Source organism: Leptonotus elevatus, chromosome 5 (assembly GCF_054856555.1).
Source record: "Leptonotus elevatus isolate MCC_2025b chromosome 5, RoL_Lele_1.0, whole genome shotgun sequence".
Classification (NCBI taxonomy): Eukaryota; Metazoa; Chordata; class Actinopteri; order Syngnathiformes; family Syngnathidae; genus Leptonotus; species Leptonotus elevatus.
This window is the reverse complement of record NC_141243.1, coordinates 21,100,969-21,124,697: the sequence shown is the minus strand read 5'-3', so window position 1 is coordinate 21,124,697 and position 23,729 is coordinate 21,100,969.

Genomic DNA, 23,729 nt, shown 5'->3' with positions numbered 1-23,729 from the left:
GACAGGACTAGATAAGTATCTCACCCTGGGCCAAAATAACACAGTGTCCCATTGAGACCCAATAATTACATGGGCCCACTGCCACATTGGCCCTGATGTATGGCCCCAGATAGCCATCTCACACCCACGAGGCTGTGCGCATACACACACGCATGCACACACATGATTTGTGCACACGCATATAATCAGTGAGATGTTAAATGACTTCCGTCCTAAATATAGAACTACATGTGATGTGAGGTTATCTTTGCAGGGTGTAGAATATTGCGCATTAAATAGCATGCTTAATTGTACGTACAGCATTCATTTTAGTCTTGCGTAAAAAAAATGTTTTGTTCTCTTAGATGAGAAATAAACACCTCTATCTGTCACAAAACTCACTTCTCACCTAAAACTCTTGGCAAAAATTATGGGATGACTGCTCCTGGCTGATGGTCATTTAAACGTTTTATTTGAGAGAAAAAAAGGCAAATCAAGGATGTTCCCATTTTTTTTTATTCAAATGCCACTCTTTTGCCTTAAGACACATTAAAAATCAAGAAATACATTTGTTGTCTGAAGCTATTTTTTAAGAGAATGTAGAGAAATAAAATGGAATTGCTCAACTCTAAGACAACATTAAGGAATGACCACCACTAACTACTACACTATTAGTATTTAGTTGCACCACCTGGGGGTGTTCTTGCAGTTCCTATAAACATACTTTGCAAGGTTTGGACTTACGGCATGGACTCTAGCAAATCAGTTTCTTCTTTCTTCTGCCATGTAAGGACCGTGCACCTCTCGTGCATTGATTTTCGAGGGAATGAGAGGAGCCGCTTCTACTGGCGGCGAATCAAGTCGCTTGTTTTAAAATTGTGCCAAGCTGCGTGCGTCTAAAAAAACACTCAAACAAAGTCTAGCCCACCCCTGTGCAGATTTAGACCACGCTTCGCGCCAGGCTAGCTCTGGTCACAAAAATAGAGCCCTGTATGTCTTTGTTGAAGGAAGGGTTTCACGTTTTTTGCTCGATGGCAAGATGCATTATTATCTCAAACAATAATGTCATCCCTAAACATCCTTCCAATCGATGGAATCAGAAAAGTCTCCCAAATCTATTTGGGAATTTGTGCATTTATTGAATATGTAATGACTGCCTATACCTGTGTGTTTTTTTCCCCAATACATATTGTTTTAAGTTTTCTATCTATTTCATTCATTGGTCCATGATGCTTTATCTTCCCAAATATATTCTACAATCTTTTCAAAATTGGATGATTCCATAGTTTTTTTTCCATCTATTTGCTCTAAAAGAAATTGTGACTAACTGCAACAATTCTCTTTTTCTTTTCTTTTTTTTTTTGTTACACAAGAAATTGAAAAGAAAAGCGATCATTGATTCGTGAGTTGAATGCTTTTATTAAATATTTGCTTCGAACAGTAGTTCTTAACCTGGGTTTGTTGGGTCAGTCTCTTATATGATTTGTGATGATGATTTGGCCTTTATTGGCTGCAGGTGATCACGCGACATTGCTTGGCCTGTCAGTAGTCGACTTGTGGCTGTTGTGATGGTATGTCGTGTGATTTCTTTGTTATTATAATTCCTTCATACTAACTATGTGGAACCAAAAAAAAAACGGATAGACAAATATGTGCTTATGAATTCACATGTATAATGGAATGTATGGTGTTCAACAGGGTTATTATATCTGCTGCCCTTGTTCCATCGTAACACATTTTAAATTATTTGCAATGCCAAGTTGAGCGATTCTATAGTCCAGCACAATTAGCTACCTAGCAAAACTAAAGGTGCATGGAGATGAAGAATACAAGAACACAACGCTTTCAGAATTCAAGGTGAAGAGAGTCAGATTGGATAAAAAGGCTACTCTGCCAGTTCATTTTGTTCATTTTGTTCACCAGTAAACCCTATACCTATTTCTTGAACTTGGAAAAAGATTGTATTTAATTTTTCAATAAAGAAGGTTTCGGTAAAATGGTTAAGAATCACTGGATTAGAAAGATGCTATATACACGGTATATTTAAAGAATGCAGAAATAACAATTTTAACCGCTACTGCCACCAGTGTTCAACAAATGAAACTGCACACTCCCTTTCTTCATATACACAATGCTCGCATGACGTCACATCCGGAGACAGAGGGCAGTAAATTCGAACCCGAATCTAGTCTAAAAACTATTGGCCAGAGGCTTTCAATAGTACCTGTTGTGAACAGCAAAGGTGTTAATCTACAAATTAGAAGATGTTTCTGTCATAAATAGGCAAATAAATAGGCTATTGTAAAGATATTTTTGGGCAAGTTGTTATACAGAGCAGCTTGAAGTATTATCAAGCTATTATTATTATTACCAATATCATCCATCTGTTTATAAAAGATGTGGCTTGTAACATATAAATTAGAACATTAAAAGCTGCCACACATTTAACAATTAACCATCTAAATGTAAAAAAAAAGAAAAAACGTTGTTAGTGAGTGATCCATTAGGAAAATGATTGGTGACCTTATCAGGATTATATTAATTCCAGTGCGTGCATGCGAAGGGCTTCCTCCCCTGCAGCATTTGACATAATCCCCAGAGTGAGTACAAGGCCAGGCTATTGTGTGAACTTGCAGGTGATGTGTTCTTTTCTTAAGTTGCCACCCTTCATCTGATGAGCCGATATGCTGACAGCAGCACATAGGGCCAACAACATCTGATACGGCTGCCTCGAGGCAAGTTCACAGCAGGCTGGAGAGTTCACGACATGACGAGCATTGTGCAATCGTCCCCTGGGTACAACGCATATGATTTATGTTGAGATACAATGATCCTATCATATGTCAGGTCACTTCCACATCTACAGCCAGGGCAGTGAGTCAAAAGTAAGAGTGATAAAGCATAACATATGATGACAAAATATACATACTGTATTCCCATAGTGCCATGTCACATTAGAAGAATCCACTTTGGAGAATGCGTCACAATTTGATGTTTTCTTAAATGCAACCAAGCCGAAATTTTCCAAGTTGTGTTTCACAATGTTGTTCTCTGTGCTAACAATAACCAACCATTTGCAGTAAGCTCACACTAAAAATGATTAATCCACAACTTCAGGTGATCTATGGTCTGCCCGTGTGTTGAGCGGTCTTGTGTTTGGCTGAGGTTAAACAGGCTTAGAGAACATGTGCAGAAGAAACGCGGAATCCCCAAAGCCTCCCAGCCACAGAAACAGTCTTCATTAATCTCAGCCACCGTGACAGGCCCATTGTAACCTCACAAATAGCCTCTGACCATATCCGATACTCCGCACTAAAGGGTGTGGATATGGAACACATATGTACAATGCTTAAATTGTACACAGGTGATATGAATTTACCATGTTAGTACACAAACAGACAAGGTAATCTCGTTGTCTTGCCTCTTGCAGTCAAACCCAAATTACAACATTGAAGGGGATGATATTTCTTTGTTTGTATCTAGACTTGCTGCTTTGATTCCTGGCAAGGTGCAAACAAGGCAAAGAGCAAATTAAAGATTAACTAAAAATACGAATTATGGTAAGAACAACAGCTGTAGAGCATCTCGACTGAATCACATTTTATTGTGTGGATTGATACTGAAATATATATATATATATATGTGTGTGTGTGTGTGTGTGTGTGTGTGTGTGTGGGGGTGTGTGTGTGTGTGTTTGTGTGTGTGTGTGTGTGGGGGGGGGGGGGTGTGTGGGGGGGGGGTGTGTGTGTGTGTGTGTGTAACATTTAGACAAGCTCTCAATAATTCTGTTACTTTCCAGCGTGTTGCTGTTAATGATGTACTGTACAGTTAACTTTGTCGCTTAAAGTATCATCATTTTGATTTTATAATTGATTGAAGATCTGATATCAGTTTGTGGGTTTTTCTTCAGCTTGGGCAAGTACAGTACTGTATATATTGTTTAAGCACAGCAGCTTGCCACACTACTCATTAAGTACTGTAGCTATGTCACACATTCTTAATCTGACTTCATGCTATGGAATCGTGGCAACGTGATGTTGACAGAACAAAGGTATTAATGAGTTGGAGCAGCTAAATTGGCGTTAAGCACTGTTGTTGTTGGCGTGGTTTCAATTAAATACCTGTGATTATGAATACACACTCAATAAATACAGTAGCTGCTCGAGTTCTGTTTATATAACAGCATAGATTTATTCAGCTAGGGGTTTCTAAGGATTTGATCACTTTACGTGGATGTGTCAGTAAATTACTCAAAGTGATTGGGGTAAATTGGCTACCATTAGCCAAGCTCTTTTTAACAGAGGTTCAAGGTTCTGCATAATGCATAGTTTCTGAGACTGTTTGAGTCAAGAAATTCATAAATTATGTAGATGTATTGATTTGACCTTTTGGACTCTTTAAATGTCAATTTCACAAAATCGTCAGAAAGACTTACAATTTGGCTCAAATGAAAGCTTTAAAACTACTTGTGAACAGTTGGATTAAAACTTTGACATACAAGAGGTTATCACAAATGGAAGCAAAGAGACAGAGGAGATTCCTTGGTTTGGAGTTTTTATTAACAATGTCTTTAATATGACCGAAAAGAGTCTTCATCTTAAGCTTTTTAATCTCCTTTCATCATCATGGCTACTGTCATCTGAGCAGTCATAAAGTGTGAGCTGCTGGGGCAAGTGAATGTGACACATTCCGTTCACTCGTTTTCCCAGCTATGTCTCCCAAATAGAAGAAGGGCACTGTTGCAGGTTACAAGGATAATGGCAAGATGAAAAGTACAGTCCTTGTTTTTCATGTTTGCTCTCAGATATGGAAGCTGATCTATTAACTGGACGCACCCAGGACCGTGCTCCATAACGCAAAATTGTCACGCAGTTCATTTTGCGGATTGAGCATATGCCAATTAATTACTTTATCAAATCTAAGAGGAATTGCAAAATATAATTTTGCATATGTATTATTATTATTATTATTATTATTGTTGTTGTTGTTGTTATTATTCATTATTATCAGTATTATTATTATTATTATTTTTTTTTAATTATTATTATTTTTGTTATTATTCATCATCATTATTATTATTATTCATACTTTAAGTCTCCTTTTGGTCCCGTGCAATTATAATAGTCACTAATACTAACATAGCGAAAAATAAATGACTGGTATTTAATTATCTTTTTATGGAACATAAAAAAAGAAAATGCGTCTGCAATTTTTTAAATGCATTGCAAATCTCCACTGGAATATTTCTTGGCTTTTGGAGAGCAACCCCTGCTGCAACAGTTGTATTACCTCCCACCATTATTATCTTGCACTTTAATGGGCTGTAACAGCCCATTCCACCTCTAAAAGTCCCCCTCCTGCTTCTTCATCTCCCTCTGCTCAGAGTCACGTTCCTGGCTGCTACACTTCATCACATGGCAGCCAGCAGGGAAGGACAACCGTACAACTGACCCATGAAATAATACTTTTCAAACTAAATATAAGGTGATGTAACCAACCAATCACCCCACAGAAGACTAAACCCAGAATGTATAAACAAAATCAAGACAGAACAGGTGATCACAGGTTGATTTACTGCAACTTGTGCGACACCTAGCAACATCTAGCCTGTAAAAAATGGGTTGTTAACTTTGTTGAAAATTCACCAAGATGTGCTAAGTTGTCTGCATACATATGTTCAATCAAATGAAGCAACAAAGTTATACATTGTCCATAACTTATAAATATAAATTGTTCCAACGTAACAGTATGTGTTCTGGCCACGCAGGTGACTGTTCCATCGGCAATTAGCGGCAAATAGCAGACGGATCTGATGTGTTCTTCCGCCAAGTCACCACCTTTGGTCAGATTAAGGTTCTCAATAGCCTTTTTTAACTTGTAGGATGATAGAGTGTTTATAAAAGTATTAGTCCACTAAATGCTAAACAAAAGCCTTAACCTGAATTTAAAATTTTGTATAAATTTATTTCCAACATTCTGTTGTCTTCATTTCATAGCGTGTGTCTTGGTTGTGCATCTTGCAGTCGTTTGTGGGTTGTCTTTTTTTTTTTTTTGGTCTAATCAGATTTGCAGCTATATAAACTTCCAAATGCCTTCAGACTCCAAATTGTAGGCCTAGTACACGATACAAAATGATAGACTTTTTATTTTTTTAAGAATCTGAAGCAATTAGATTGCAAGCCTGCTCTATGGTCTTCAGGGACGTCTGCATTTTTTCCGTTGTCTGATTGGTTCAGAGCTACTCGAGTGGGATTTCATTACAGTACATGAAGCGGGGAGAGGAGAACAAATTGTACATGATTGAAAATTCATTTTCAAAGTGGACTTTTAAAAAAAGTGGGTGGTGTTGAATGAAGGACTAGATTTGAAAACCACCGCCTGCCACTAATAGATAACAAATGTAACTTTCAGGCACTATATGTGACGGCCATTAATATGGCTTTGTGACTACTCAGAGTTATTCACCTTTGAACATATGAACATATGTTAACAATTGAAAACTTGTATGACGTCTCAAAACGTATTATGCACTAAGTTACAATAATGTAACGGCTAAAATATATATATATATATATATATATATATATATATATATATATATATATATATATATATATATATATATATATATATATATATATCTTTTTTTAGAGCTGTCAAATGATTACATTTTCTAATCTGATTAATCTAATTTTAGAATATTGATTAATCACGATTAACTGCTTAACAAAAAAAGGCTTTTTATCAACATTTTTTTCCCGCCAAATTTAAAGAGCACCAGATTGTGTGTTAATTTGTTTGACATCTAATGTTATGAGGACATCTTCAACATTTTTTTTAATCCACTGCACACGCTCATCCTCCTCTTTTTCTAATCAGTTAATTACTTGCATTATTTAAAATGGGAAAAAAATGACCCCAATATTTTGACATGAACAAATATTCTAATAAATGTGATACGCAAACATTTATTAAATGCTTTACTTTAATGCATGTAATTATGTTTATTGCTCAAACACAACCTGTGCTACCTTAAACGTAGCCATCCGCTGTCACGCTAAAGGATAATCTATGGTCAAAATGAATAATTAATTCATGATTAATGCAGTGATTTTTTTAATTAATCAGTTAACGCTTTCACTTTGACAGCACAATTTTTTTTTAACATGTTTATATTCATTTATATTTATTTGAGCATGTTCCTAATGAGATGAGATGAGATGAGAAACTATCTGAGCAACATTTTGGATACAGATACGTCTCATGCTTCCACTTGTCACAAGGGCACTGGAAATACAGCCAGGAATCGTGTAAAAAGAGTGATTTGAATGCAAGACTCTAAATTGTCCATGTATAGGTGTGAAAGTTTGTGTGACTGACGGATGATCAGTCAATAACAGGTCTGATGTATCGTTCCTCTCAGCCTAAATCAGCTGGGGTTAGCTGCAGATTGCTCCACAAGTTCCCAATGTTCTTATAATAACGGATGATGCCGGATAAGCATGCAACAACAGGTCATCTGTTACAGAGAACTGGACCCCCAGCACTTCCCATCGCTCATACCTCAGCCAGGGTGTCACGAGCTGTTGATGAACTTGTTTCCAGACAGCCGTGCTACCTTGGCTGGTGGTTTCGGATAGAGGAATGCGCCCAGTGGGACCTGAAAATGAAACACCTGCTGCTCTCGCCCACTCCACTCACTGACTCCCAGCCTTCTCCGTTTACCAAACATCATTTTCTAAGAAGTCTCCACCACGACAATTTGCCATTTGCCATGCTATGGGTTTGTACCACAGGAATCGCAGCGGCGGCTGTGCTTGTATTTGTGTGTCGAACAAGTGTGTTTGTGTGTGGCCGTGTGTGACTGTCCATCTGTCCAGGTTTGTGTGTATAATTGTGTATGAGAGTGTGTATGAGGAGAAACAAGACAAGCAGCTGACGCCTAATGAGCTTTAATGAGTTCTAATAGTGGAAAAGCCATCTAGAAGCCATGACCTTGGCATTATGATCAATGCCAGTGGATATAACACATCTAAAAACAGCCTGGGAACCAAGCTGAAGAACACTGTGAGACGTTGGCCATATTTCATGGGAGGCCTTGAATGACCTCACTTAGTGGGGACTACAGATGTTGGGGCAAATTCGCAAATCAGGCATTATGAAAATAACAAAGGCCATTCAGCAAGTGAATCAGTGTTTGTCAGTCATGACTTCTGTCATGCCTTTCAGTGAGTGTATTTAATCAAGGCAACTAAATTGTAACTGTCGCTAATTCGCATTTGATGTGGGAGATTGGATACAAATGATTCCTCACTACAGCTGCTCTCATATTGGGCTGCTGCTGCAGAAAATTGTGGCATTCATTTTAAAATATTCTCTCCATATGGCAATGCTCTCCCTGCCCCATTCTCTACCCCCTAACAAACACACATGTACCCAACAAACACACAGAGGTGCACACACACAGACACACACTCATACTTTTCTTTCCCTTTCAAATGCACACACTGCTGAAGCTGGCAATGGCTTTTACAGGGCAGCTAACGCAAACAGTTCACAGGCCATAAGTCCTTGTCTCAACGTCTTTTTTGTTTGACCATAAATTACAGACTAGAGCTCTTAAGGGACCTTATTCATTTAGGAAGGATAGCTGAGACTCAAACACACACACACTGTATATATATATATATATATATATGTATATATATATATATTTGTCCGGTCCACTTTATGGGTCAATTTGACCCAACTTCCTGGGTTGTTTTATACAAAATGACCCATTGTTTTGACCCAAGTAAAGTATCTGACCAATAATTATGAGTTGGTTTTTTTTTACTAAAAGATCAATTTCCTGACACATAGTTGAGTCAAATTGACCCAAGTATAGAGTATCGGTCCATTGGGTTATTTTTAGAGTGTATATGTCAGGGAGATGGAATACTATCTCCTTTGTGTATTAGAATTGTACTTTAAAACAGTACAGTGCAGTATCTATTTCTATTGCACCCAATTCCAACAAGTAGCCGTAATAGGGTTCAAATGGAATTGCAGAACTTGCCACATTTTTGTTTCTCAGGAGATCAAAATACACGCATAAAACAGCAATTGTAACATTTTAAGCCTTTAAATTGACTTATTCTTTGAAATTTCATAAGCCAGTGCTCTGTGAGTGTGCGTGAGTGTGCATGTGTGTTTCGGTAGGAATGCACTCGTGAGTGTTGCAATAAACCTGGCAGTGCACACTATGGCCGACTGGCCAGTTAACAGAGGACCTGTCACTGTGAAGCGAATGTTGCTGAAAGAATAACACAACTGTTGCTTCTTTAATGGCACACAGGGACTTATTAAATTGGAAAGGTGTATATTTCATTTGTGGCAGACACACAAAAGCCCACATCAAAATCTCACACGCACACATTTCCACAAAAGTGCCGTGTACATAGTTTGCGGTTTCTTGTGTCAGCCTGCAGACATCCACTTGATTTCTGTCACTACTGGACAGGTATGCAAAACCTGGTAGCTCCACATTCTTCTGGCCAAATAGGATCTTCCTCTAAATTATGTTTGACTGGCAGGCAGTTGTGTTTGGTCCGTGAGTTAAAATCCAAAAGCAGGAAGTGCTTGACTACTGAATAGTGCATGTAGAAGAAGTAAGGCTTCCTTATAATGTTGTATTTTTTTGGGCACACCTTAGTCAGGGATTATTTAATTTTTTTAAATGCACATATGAATGCCATTCCATTATCTTCCAAAGTGCAAAATGATAGTTGAGTAAAAGCAAACTGGTACTGGAAACACAGAAATGTTATGGGTTGGGGGGGGGGGGCTCTTAATTATTGCAAATAAGTTTTTACACTCTAATGAGGTGGTTTTTGAGACGTGTCAAAACAGCAGTATTTCTCCAAATTCCAGTGGTCATGTGACCCCGCCCGGGAACGTGGGTTAAGGGCCACACATTTTTGTATCGGAACTGCCTCCCGAGGGGATAACAAGTATTTTTAACCACAAAGCATTTAGCTATAGAGCCATGCACGCAGACAATTTATTATCGTTACAGGAGAAATGTTTGCCCCGGGCAACGACGGCGTACATCGTGGTTGAAATTTGTTCTATCCGTCTACTGCATACACGAGTTGTACACACACACACAACACCAAATGCTCGATCCCGACCGATGACGAGAATGAGATGGCTCTAAAATAATCGTAACACCTCTAGGCGTCCATCTTCCGTAAACAATCTTCTTGCAGCAACATGACGAGGATTACACCTCAGAAGTGAAATACCGACAAGTTTAATACTTGATTGAAAAAGTAGAAATATTGCTTTTATTTTGTGAAAAACAAAAGGCAAACACACCTATTGGCATCAAAGTGTGTAAGTACACTCTGTTGATTTCAGATGCCACAGTAATATTTAAAAATTATTTGAGAAGGATTTAGGAACATACTGTTTTTCCTATCCCTCTCATTTCCAAGTAGCCACCAGGTATGTCATCCAATTAGGAAAAATAAAAACACAACATTTCAACAATGGGTAACTGCAATCATCATGGACACAATTGTTGTTGAGTCACAGACATTACATTGTTGAATGGTCTTGCTAAAGTTGTATCCCACTGAGGGATGAACATTTGCCACGCTAACGTATGTTGATTTCACGTCAGGGTTCGTTCAAGGTCACATCATTTCCTAAACGTTCTCTTTAGAGTCGTAATGGTCTTTCTTGTTTTTGTTCAGAATTTCCTTGCAACAAGAAAGACCATAAAGAACGCTTAGAGAACATTTAGAAAACGCTGTGACCTCAAACACACCCTGACGTGAAATCAGCATTTGTTGGCGATTGTCACAAATGTCAACCTCTCAGTGAGATACAAGCCTAACCGAGACAGTGACACTGAAGCATAAATGTAACCCAGTGGTCCCAAACCACACAGATTGAGAATGATTTATTTTAGCTGTTCATATAGGTCCCAATTGAGAATTGACGCCATCACCTCCCACTTGGCAATAATTCTCCGATCCGGAATCTCTGTTACCAAATGGTTTCCTGGCCATGCAAAATATGTACTACGGTGAACAACTCCCTGAAAAAAAGAGGTATAGGGGGCCACTGATGTAAATGTATTTATGTGTGTAGTCCTGATATTGTAAAGAAGTTCTCTCTGCAGTATTAGAGATAATTGCCAAAATGTAGATATGCTAATCGTTAGCAAGTATTAAGATTATTGTGAATAATACACTGCTAAGGTAAAGGGACCACCATGAGTGATTAATCCAGTTTCATTCGGAATTTATTGTAATAATAAATTGTTTAATATCAACACATATGTATGAATAAAAGATACCTCGGCCATCTGCAATTAAATGAATAAATTCCCAGCACTATTAGCTGAAATATTGTATTTAAAATAAACATTTTCAAAGTTACGTTAAATTTGAAGACACACATGTTCAGAACCTCATTCGTTAGTCACTGGTTTCTAAAAAAAAACGTGTTGGACTAGCAAAATAAACAGGTCAATCTCACACTCCATATACATGATATACTATTTAGTCCCATGCCTTCCCAGAATACCACCTCCAGGAGAACTCTCAACGGGCCTTTAAATATTTTTGCCTGCTTATTCAAGGCTGTGTGTTTGAATCATAACAAAAGATGCACTATACTTAGAAAAGTTATAAGTTGATCTCCCTTTAGAAGGTTGTAAGACATTATTAATAAAAGCTTTTACATCATCAATCTAAATCCTGGATCAACTTTTCACCCAGAATTTGGGGTGCGCAGTCATTATAGGACCCCACAGCTGATCAATGGCTTGTGCAGGAGAGGGGCCCCATGGCACAGACAGTGTACAGACTCTTAGTTCTTAGGTCTGTTTACAAATGCTACAGTGTTCAGCCGCGTTTCTAGGCCGGGTAGTCCGACAGACATTGATCGAGATGGCTGTATTGTCTTTCTGGTTGCAGCACGTTTGATCTCCAAGCTTTGATCTTAAACAGATTCCTCAGTGTCGTTTCAAGACATACCAAAGTAAAAACAGAACTCCCTGAGATGCTTAGATGTGACTATTAACCCCGAGCACAGGGGATCCACTTTCTTTCAAAGACTTGACTGCAACTAGTGAATGGCACAACATAATAATGTATACTGTTTCTTTTAGGCTCTGCAATGTTGGTTACCCAAAGCCAAAGGAAAATGCTCAGTCTAGGAAATAAATTCAGTATCAGCAGTATGCCGGTTTTTGTGTTTGTATTTTGCTGTTGCGTAGAACTGCACAAATGTCACATTAAATAAATATTGTGGAACATTTGGTTGAATATCCATGACGTTGTCAATGACAACTGCATACTGATATTGCAAAAATAGAACTTTTGATCTAGCTCTTTAGTTGAGTCATCATTCATTCATGTTCACATTTGAATCATTTTAAGTTCACATCGATACTATTGAGTAGTAATAACCAGATACTCTTAAACTTCAGTTTTTTGGTTTTGTTTCATTATAGTTCTAATAAATTTCAGCGAATTATACCACTTTCTAAGAACAAACGGCTGGGTGTATGCAAAGAAATTCTATTTTATTTATAGTGCCATTAATATACATTTTGCACCATTTACTGAAGAAAAGGCAGTTCAAATTTTTGATTAAGTTTGATTACTCATGCAATTCTGTCGGAATACTTTTTGAACAGATGATTAACAAAAAAATGATTCAGCACATTTGTTGCACAGTCGGAATATCCTGGGTTCAAATTTCCCCTTGCTTGCAATTGTGTTCTCAGGGTAGTCCAGCTTTCTTAAACATTTCTAACACATACATGTTAGGTCAATCGAAGATTATAAATTGTCAATAGCTGTGAATGTACACTGTAGGGGTGACTGGTTGTTTGTTTTATGTGTAACTGCAAATGGCTGGTGTACGCCGCCTCTCCTAATAAGCACAAGTATAGCCTTCAGCTCATCCATGTCCAGCGATGTAATGCTAAGTAACATTTTGCTCAATAACTGTAACTATTTATCAAATGTGTTGTTATATCTAATGTAGTAAGTATTCTGATTAAAGCTACTGAACGCAGAAACGTAAATTTTGAATTGCTACAGCCACCTGTGGCCGAAAAATGAAACTACTAGGAATGAAGTCATCTACGTCCAATCATCTAGGGGAAATTATATCACATTTGCGCCATGTCACGTTTCCAGCACGCTGACGTCTTACAATAAAGGAAGTAGAGACATTCGCGTCTTCAAGTGTGTGCACTTTGTACTGTTGACAAAGTGTTGTCTATCTTTAAAAACAAAACAAAAAAACATTTGGAGTCGCACCATGGTTCAATCAAACTTACAAAGTCCCAACCGGTTGCATAAAGCAGAGCTGCGACTAATGCAGGAGGTCTGTGATTTTTGGGGTTATATTTATAAACATTAATGTACATGATAAAAGTGAAGTTTTAAAATAACAGTATTGAAAGTTACATATTTCAGGTAAAAATAAACTGCCTTTATTTTATATTATATCTGAACCACTCATCCTTATGAGGGCCGTGGGCATGCTGGAGCCTATCCCAGTCTTCGGCAGTAGGCGGGGTACACCCTGAACTGGTTGCCAGCCAATTGCAGGGAATGTTTACATTATATATGTAAATGTTAAGTGATTTTTTTTGTATATAAAACAAATAAACCACTTTTGTTGAGAGAAATCCAGAAAATCTTTTATAATATAATTATGTTCTGTTAAAAAAAAAATCGAAGCCAATCGAAGTTTTTCAGTCATCGAAATTTAAATTGTTGATTTCCTGCAGTGTTTCAAAAAATTTCTCACAACTTTATTGTCCAAAAAAGGCTTTGCATCCGTTCTCTGGACTGCATACTTCCTCATGGGTGCCCTCACTTGAATTTTCTCACATGTGCTTTCATGTGAAATTCAGCCTGCTTAGATCATGGCAGTGTTTGTTCACAATTTGAAAGGCTCTCGATGACACGTTTGTGTCAGGAAGTAGTCCCGCTCATTGACTACCATTCAGAACCACAAAAGCAAAGCAGACGGCAGTATTTACTTCAGCAGCATCATTTAAAGCTGAAACAATGTAGCCCTCGCTGTAGCGTGTGTCAACAAAGCGATGCTACAACAAGCCCGGGTTAATTCGCCCCCATAGAATGCGATACGGGAAGAATGAGCTACCGATTGTGTTTTGTTTTTTGCGCCCAGCTTCACAAACAGCAGCACTAACAAAGTATCCTTTCTCTGCCGTTTCCTTCCACTCTGATTGGACTAATTGGGACTTGCTGACAGCAAATCCCATCCGTACGGGAACAGGCCAATCGCGTCTCTGCATCTGTCATCCCTGGCACACAGGGCTTCCACTCTCCTTATAAAGGCCTTTGTCTCGGTGACCTCTATGACCGCTGTCTTTTTCAAATATGGTAAGGGTAATTATGGCTCCCTAAATACAACATGAAGAACTTTAGAAATGAATGTGATGCAAAGGGCTTGGGTTGAGTTTTAAGATCAGCCATATTTTAATGCACTGTTAAACAAATGTTCGGTCATTTCAGGGAACATTAAGTCCATGCTTATAAATTGGTGTAAGTGATTATAGTTCATTTTTCATAGGATGCACTTATGGCTTTGAATTTTCAAAAAGCTGTGGACAATTTAAATAAAGTCCTAACAGGAAAATGAAGCTCAGAAATTGTACATATAGCCATGCAGATGTTTCTTCTTCTCATTTAATTATTATTTTTTAAATTTTAATGTATTACAGCCATTATAATCGCTCAAATTAGTCTGTCATTACGATGACATGAAGGTCTCTGACTGGAGAATTAATATTATTGAGGAGTTAGATTTTTATGTAGATTAAAACTAAAATTAGCATGCTGATTTCAAAATGGCTGACAGTTTTCTTCTAACACGTGATGTTTTTTCTCCACAGCTTACTCTCCAGCTAAATTCCACTGATTAGCTGTAATTAGACATGAAGAGCTACGTGGCAACTTGTCTGTGCAGTCACAATTGAGAGTGTGTGCAGCTCCTAATAGGTCAGTAGGCTACTATCAATATCTGCAAACAGAAAGCTAGCATAGTAGGAATTAAAGACAAGTGCTGGATGGTGTCATTTCTATTTTGTTTTATACTGTTTTTATTTTCAAAACTTGTAACTATTCCTTTTTAGTCTTTTATTTACAAAGTAAATACATACACATTCATTTAATGTTTTTAAGAAAATGGGGATCCCATCGCAAAAAAAATAAAAATTATCTGATGTAGAGGAAAACTGAGAATTTTGGATTCCACATCCAAAAAGTCAGTTTTCCAAAGCAGTCACACAACAACAATTGTGTTCCCCAGTGTAATGAATGTTTTTTCACATCAACACTATTGTCAGTACGTACAGTATATTTGAAGATTATAGTTGATTTTGTTTATTACTAAACATGAACACAGTTTTCCTGGAGAGCTGAGTAAATGTTTATGAAAACAGATACATCCTTTCTGCACGCGGATTTTATTTCATTTGCTTTGAACATGTGCAAACTGACAAGGCACAACAGCACCTTTGCTCCAGCAGTTAGGCTGTGACAAATGAGCGTGAGCATTAAAGTGCATCTGGAGCGTTTAAGGAAGCTCGAGAACCTCCATCCAGAAACTCTGCGAGCAACATGTCTGTCAGCACCATAATGAGACGCTCATATCTTGGCCTGCACCTGTCTTTACTGGTTCAAGGGTGGACTGAGCCCCTGTCGCTGGACTTAAGCAGTCCTTGGAGCTGTGGACAAGTCAGGGTTGTCCATTTATTGAGGTTGATTGACGGCACTGCATCCAAAAGAAGGAGCAGCTGGGATGAGACAGAGGAAAGCGTGTACCTATGTCCCTTTTGTGCTTGAACTAGCTCCTCTCTCGTCTTCTACGGCTGTGTCCTCACAATGGCATCCTAACAGGAGCTGTCAGCAGACCACACTCGTGTGACCACAGTGGGCACCGGGGGTTAGCCTGGATCACATCAGCTCTGTGTTTGCATGGCACTGAAAGGCATCTCGCTACAGTTAAAGCTCGTTTTGTTGTGTTTTCTAAAGGAGTCCACGGCAGCTTTCAGCCTCGTGTTTACCCACTCTGAGCTCTAAAGAGGCAAAGATCGTCATGCTGTTGAAGCAACAGTGTCTGGTTTAGAAAAAAAGGCCTTTAAAAAAAAGTGTTAGGTAAGGTGTTCAGCGGGTGTCTCCACTCTGCACCTGAGGTTCGATCAATACAGCACAGTAAGTGCTGACATGTCCATTTGCTCAGGCAGAAAAAAACGATGGCGAGGCTGTGAATGGTGATGCTGAATGATGGCGGCAGGTGAATTGTTGTGACAGCGGATACAGTGTATCAACCTGTTGCTTTTAAGTGCGTGATTATTCCCAAGCCGCCAGTCACTCCGCGTTTTCTTACATTTTGGCACTGCATGTGGCCAGTACTTTTGAAACAGATACTCTTTGCCTAACCCATTGTGCTTTTTGCTTCTGCGATAATGCAATGTTTATGAGTTATTGCAATGTTACACAGCCATGCGCCAGCTGCAGCCATTATTTGATACCTGTAATTATTCATAAGCTCAAAAGCTTTTAACTGCAGATACAAAAGAAGTAGGGTGACGTGATCAGATAAAGTTGAATCAGCCTGGGATTTCAGTTATAATTTAACAACCAGTGGGCAGGTGTTTTACCATAAAAGGGGTCGACAAGGTACATGTGATGAAAAATCCTCTGTAGGAGACCTTCAAATAATTGTATTTTGGTTTGTGATTTATAGGATTATGCACAAGCCATTACGTGGGGGTTAGGCATAGGCCTGAGGGAAAGTGCAGTGTTTTCAAAATAATGACAATAAGTCATCACAATACTAATTGGGGAAAAATATTAATTGAAAATAAGTCAGTTTTAGCAGTGACATTTTTTTCATCATGTTAGACAAACATGATTACTTTATTGTTGATGAAAAACTGTGATAATGGGACAAAGTGTGATTTATTTCTCCAACATGTCTAAAACCTGTATGTTTGGTTAGTATTGATTTTCACTGAATGTATACAAATATTCTTGCTGAAGCAGGAAATTTAATGACACACTAAATACTGCTAAACGGAAAACGTCACAACCAGGCCAGAGGTGAAAAAAAAATCGTCAATGGTTGTTGTTTTTTCTCAACCAGTAGATGGCAGTAATGCATAACTGAGTTAGACCTCTTGGCAATGGTGGAAACTGGAAAGTAACATGTTTTTGTCTCGTGCCTGTATTGAGTGTTTGAGTCAGCAGGGCTCCATATACTGAACATATATAGATTCTGAAACACAGAAATAGAAAGTATTTATATCTCCAATATAAAGTATAAAATATATTTGGTTTCCTTAGCGAGTACATACATGAATAAAATAAAAAGATGGACTGTTACATAACATTTGGTCTTTATTCATCCTCTCTCTCTCTCGCAAGTGTGGGGGTTGAATCAGGATGTGAGGAGGATCCACTCAAGACGCTCGAGCAATTCTCAAATTCCCACAAACAAGCACATCCATAGAAACATGTTTCAGCTCTGTGGTGATCTTTGATTGATTTTTTTGTCAGACTTCAGAAAAACAGCAGCACAAGATCTTTCTCTACAGTTTTCCATTACTCAAGAAAAATAGCAGCATGCATGCATGCATGTTGGAAGTAAATTAGACCTTAAACGCTAAACACACAAAACTGTAAATTATATTTTGTGTTGGACTCAGGGCTGGACTGGCCATCCGGCACTCAGGGCAGATGCCCAGTGGGCCTGTCTCTTTTGGGGCAGATGCAGTGCTTTTAGATTATTTTTTTCCTACATTTTACCCTAAGAGACTGGCCCACAATTCAGAGGGACCAGTCCATTAATCTATTTTGAATATAGATAGCAAACTGAAACATCATCAGTAAACATTAGTGGCAGAAATGCATGTTAGGGAAGAGTTGGGCTGGGACCGGCCGGCCCGGTCGGGGTTGGGCCGGCGGGCCTAAGTCAAAATGCCACGGCCGATTTTTTTGTGCCAGTCCAGCCCTGGTTGGACTCGAAATTATTTTGCATTTTTCAGTACTAATGACATTATCCTTGCATTTGAGCTTATTGATGACACATAAGCATTAAATGAAAAGAAAAAAAAATAAATAAATGAAAAGAAAAGATAAAATGCCCATATGAGCAAAGGAAAAAAATTTTTTTGTAAAAATGTTGTTCATTCTTGGTTTGTCTTTATAAAAAAAGAAAATAAAAAAAAGATAACGTTTCATGTTATTTTATGTTTTCAGCCAATTACTACAAATACAGTGGAACCTCAATGTCAAGCACCTTTGAGGATTTTAGTCAAACTTCATGCTGATGTGTATGCATTATAAAATTCATAGTATAAGGGGTTGTTTTTACTGGTACTGTATGAGCTGAAAACTTCTTGCAGGTATAGTCTTTATCGAGTCCAAGTCAAGTCCAAGTCACAAAGGTCAGAGTCCAAGACCAATAATATTCAGACAAATAAATGATTGGTTCTGTGAAACCTGTAAAAACTGTTACTGAGCAGCTAGGCTAAAATGATAGGAGGAAGACGGTTGGGAACCGTGTTATTTTCTTTCCCTAATATAAACACAAAAGTGTGAAGACATGTAACTTGCCTCTTAAAGAAAGAATACTGGTGGACGGCGACTTACCCTTTTTTTTTTTGTGGTGCTTCTGCAAGTGATGAACAAAGTTCGCTGTGGTGCCGTGTGTGTTTGAAATGTTTTTTTTTTTTTTTTTTAATACGTTCCTAACGCCCTCACGCCAGTTCTCAATGGTTGATAAAACCAAATGTTATAACTCTGCTGTTGGCTGACATGACTGAAAGAAAAATACTGTGTGCTTTGACGTTCGTGGTCAGGTTATCTAGATGGTTTGCTGCCCGGTAGCCATGACCGGGTGGCCATAATGGACTTTATTTCAAGTTTCTTTTGAATTGAGTTTTCAGGAATAAAAACATATTTGGACTTGGTCGAGTCACTAAAAATATTTTGCGATCCCAATGTTGAGAGACAAGTCGAAGTCAACACAAAAAACGTACTAGTGCCCTGCTTAATTGTGTTGCTTAATAATCAGTCACTTTTGTAACTGTTCATATCTAACCAACAGTCTACCACAACTATAATAAACACTTTTCAGGTGGAAAATAATAAGCATGATCAAACAGTCTGTGTAACAGAGACAAACAGACATATAGACAGCTTTGGAATTAGAGTGTGGCGATGGGTGATGAGCTGACATCTGTGCGGTGTCCACTAAGCCTCATGCGGTAGTCATTCCCTCTCAACCAGGCAGAAACTCTCCACTCTTGTCTCGGCAGGACGCGAGCTGCCAAGCGCAGCACACAGCAGTTCTTCTTCCCCATGAGCACGGATCTGAACACAAACCCTCTGGCCAAGTTCAAGTAAGGTATTCGGGCCCGTGTCAAAATAGCTTATAGGCTGACAGTGTGGTCTGAAAAGGCAGCTCATGGAGTCATTGAAAGTGACAAGAGCCTCTGCCTCTGTGACCGAATATGTTGGAGTGTGCAGGTACTTGGCTGGTGGCGTGTGGGTCTTTGTTAGCATTGGCAGCTGACTGCTTTTTGAAAATGACTTTTCCTCAAAGTAACCTCCGTACATGCCGGCAGCTACTCACCACATTGCTGTTTTTAATGCTCTTCTCAAGGTTATATTGCGATTGAGTTTTCAACCATCAAACACTCTTTTGGCAGTTCTCTGTCATGCGTATAAGTTTCTTTTTAGATCTTGTAGCTTTTGTTTAATTAGGAAACATTCTATGAATGAGTTTTATGGTGGATGCCTTGAACTCTAACTGTTTGGCAGTCAAACAATTCTGAATTATGTGCAATTACAAATAGACACAAGACAACCATTTTCTACTTTGTAATGCTATAATCCGAAGACATTCTGTAAGTCATTCATTTGTTTCCATCCTTCCTTTGGCGAAAAAAATAAAGCACGGTAAAATCCTATGAATAACAAGCACCCATGTATAAAACACAATGCAAAGGCACACTTCTCTGTACTTGTGTGCAATCCTTTATATGTCTTTATTTTCTTTATTGAGTGAATAATAAGAGTGAATAAAGATTCAAAACATACCAATAAAGTGTATCTGCTTTTGAATCAAGGATAAATACTATGTTCTTTTCCCAACTCATTATCATTAAGGTCTTTCAAATTATTTTTAAAATCATGTTTTTGTCAAGCTATGGTTTTTTTTTAATTTCTTTACATTTATTTTTAAGTTTTCTCTGTTTTGAACTGCTTTTAAATGTACTTTTAATGACTGTATGTGAAGCATATTGAATTAGATTGTGTATGAAATGTACTCTCTAAACATCTAAACAATGTGATGATTTTTTTTTAAAGTATAATACCCCCCCCCCCCCCAAAAAAAAAAAAAAAAAAAAAAAACATATTCACGAAATTTGACAGTATTTGAAATGTCATCAACATCGCACTCTAAATGAATAGCGGTAGAGTTACAAACCGATAGGGTCAGGCTCACAATCTCCTCTCTAGTTCATCCCATGATTTATCGCTTTGAGGTCAGGGCTCTGATAGTTTTTTACACGAGTCTCAACAATGCCGTTATTGATGCTGCTTTGCGCACTAGAGCACAGTCATGATGGAACAGAGAAGGGCCTGGAGCAGGTAATTTGAGCAACTTTATCCAACCACTGTTTGACTATTTTATTAATGTGCCTCAATGCAGTTGTCAATATTGTGCTGCAGAACAAAGTGTCAACGCTTATTATTTTCTTACAGTATCTACAAATCTGTTAAGTGAATAGAACAGGACACAAAAAAAATCCCTGACAAGTATATTCCTTTACTGGTATGAAGCAAAAATTGATTCCAATATCTCTGTCTCCTGAGTGAGATAGATTGTTCTGGCAAGACCCTAAACAAACAGAAGATGAATCTGTCTACCGCTGGCTGACAAAATCTCTCATAGAGGAAATCAAGGCTTCTGACAGGTGTAGTCTTTAAAGATAAATTACTGAGGAGAACCTGAGAAGGGAAGTGAAATGTGACACTTCTATCTGGCGGATGAGAACAAATGGTGGGATTGAGGGTGTTGCTCACAACATTGTTACTGTTATATTCTGCGGTGGAGTTTCCTTCTATATGGAAAGACGTATCTCATGTCCGCAATGACATCACCCATACTTCCAGAAGCAAGAAGCTCATGCGGGTTCATGTCACGCTACATGTCAGAATTGAAAGCAAAATGATGCTGCTCAGCAAAGTCATTCAAGCAAATCTTTTGGCATCATGCTGGAGGAGTCAGCATAGATCTAAAGTGAGTTTGACTGTGTATCAGGCACCATGACTGTTGAGCTTGATCGATATGCTGCTGTCATACAGTCACAAAAAGCCTAGAAGTAAGAAGATAGATTTTAAGTTATTAAGCCTCAAGTACGCATCTGCAGTATCCGCTCAAACATTGTCTGCTCCATTGTTGCGTGTGCTACTTGAGGCTGATAGACTATAATTAAACTAAGTCCCACCTGACCACAGTTCCACTTTTCTGAAATTGAGCTTTGACATGAAGATTAGCAATGAGATGAGGTGAAAATGAGGCTAAATTGCTAGTACTATACAGCAATAGAAAACAATTTATTGTACATAGTGCAACTTTTTTTCAACAGCTGTCAAAGGTAAGCAGTTAGACAAGCTACTGTATTTTTTTATTTTTTTATCCAACATCAGAAATGGTAACTATTCGAATTCAGACCTGTACTATGCTTTATAAAAAATTAAATGAGTACTGTGGTACCTCTGAGTTTGAATATAATTCGTTCCTGCAAAGTGTTCAAAGTCCGAATTGTTCAACCTCTGAAACATTTTTGCCATAGGAAATAATGTAAATGCAATTAATCCGTTCCCAAGCTCCAAAAACAGAAAATTCCTATTTTAATTTCTGTTTATGTTTTTTACATTTACAGTACAGTACAGTATTTAAACAATAAAAATACATTACCTTACCTGTGGTGGTGTGATGGCATCAGTGGATGATAAATGCTATGTTAATGCTAGCTTTAGTTCAGTGCTGAGTTTGTGTATTTTACATTTGGCATATTGTTAGACTACTTAGCGTCCTTGCGTGCGTTGTTTAACGTCAGGCACATTGTTGACCAGCTAAAGTCTTCGTGCCAGTATTTACAGAAGTAGTCACGGTAGTTACAGCAGCGTAATAATCTCCTTCCTAATTCCACCGTGGTTCGTAGCGCTGTATGTTTTTCTTTGCTACCGCTGGCACTGTTGTCTTTCCTTGGGCTCATGGCGAATAAAATTGTTGTGGAAAAATCTAAATGCACTCGTGAGTATGAAGCACCTCCGGGAGTATTCACCCGCTCTGACTGGAAAGGAGCAGTGCATCGTCTCAACTATCGCAACGTGAGCATTCGGCATTGCTCGACTTCGCTCGGTTTTACTGTGCTACCCGTTTTCAAGGTACGTTCGGCTTAGCTTGCTAAAATGAGTTCAAACTCTAAGGCATTTTTTACTCAGATTTTTTCGGTTGAAGTCCCAATTGTACGAGTTGCGTGATGTTCAAACTCTGAGGTTCCACTGTATCTGCACAAAATGCGAGAAGACGCTTTGGGTACTTATGCATAGAGATACCATGTTTTTAATTTTAATTTTATTTTTTTATCAAATTTAATTGTCTGGTGACCAGTCCAGGATGTGCTCAGCCTCTCACCAAAAGTCAGCAAGACTGGGCTACAGCTCTCCCAAGATACCGATAAAAAGGACAAAAGCGCTATAGTAATGGTTATTTTTCTTGGTTCAAATACAAATTATAAATGTTGAATTTTTCTGGTAAATATATATGCATGTTGGTACAGGTGAACATAATTAACCAGTGAGGAGCGTTTGAGATAGTTAATAATGGCAAACAATCTATTACTGAAATCAGTTTATTGGTAAAGAACAACTGACATTAATGACTTTAAAAATAGCTAGCAAAAAAACAATGTACACAACTTTGTGTACATCTGGAGCAAATGGCACATCTTTCATCTTAATCGCATTATTATTTTTAAAAACCACAATGGCTTTTATTAGAGGATACATATTTGTATTGTATTATATGCAAACACGCTTTAGTTAGGCTGCTCTTTACCAATATTTGACTTTAGCCAATATACTTAACGTGTGCCATCCACTGGTGTCATCCAAACAACGAGCAGGATCTGCAATACTTATGAGGAAAGACTTTGAAGTTTGGGTGTAATGTTTTTGCTGTAACATGAGAGTGGGGAAATATTAGCAACACTTTTCAATCTCTAATGCAGTGCATTTGTTCACCACTACAAACTAAAACCACTAAAAAACAACAACTAAAAAACTTTTTTAAACTGAGCCTCTATCTCTCATTTTGGAGACAGATCTTTCATTAGAGATTGCAGGTGTGCCCAACAAAATTACCCATGTGTGTATATACCTGTAAAAAGCACATGTAATTATTTCCTACATACCAACGTAGCACAAACACTCTCAGTGTTGTTAACTAATGCTAGTCATTTGGAAGTTTAGCGGAAGCAAGAAGCACATGTTACGATCAAACTACATTCCACAACTGACAATGAAGGAAAATACCAAGCAGTCATATTTGCATTGTACAGGACAACATCTAGTGTAATCATCTTTACCCGCAGTCCAGGTTTGGACGGAGTCAGGGTCTCATGT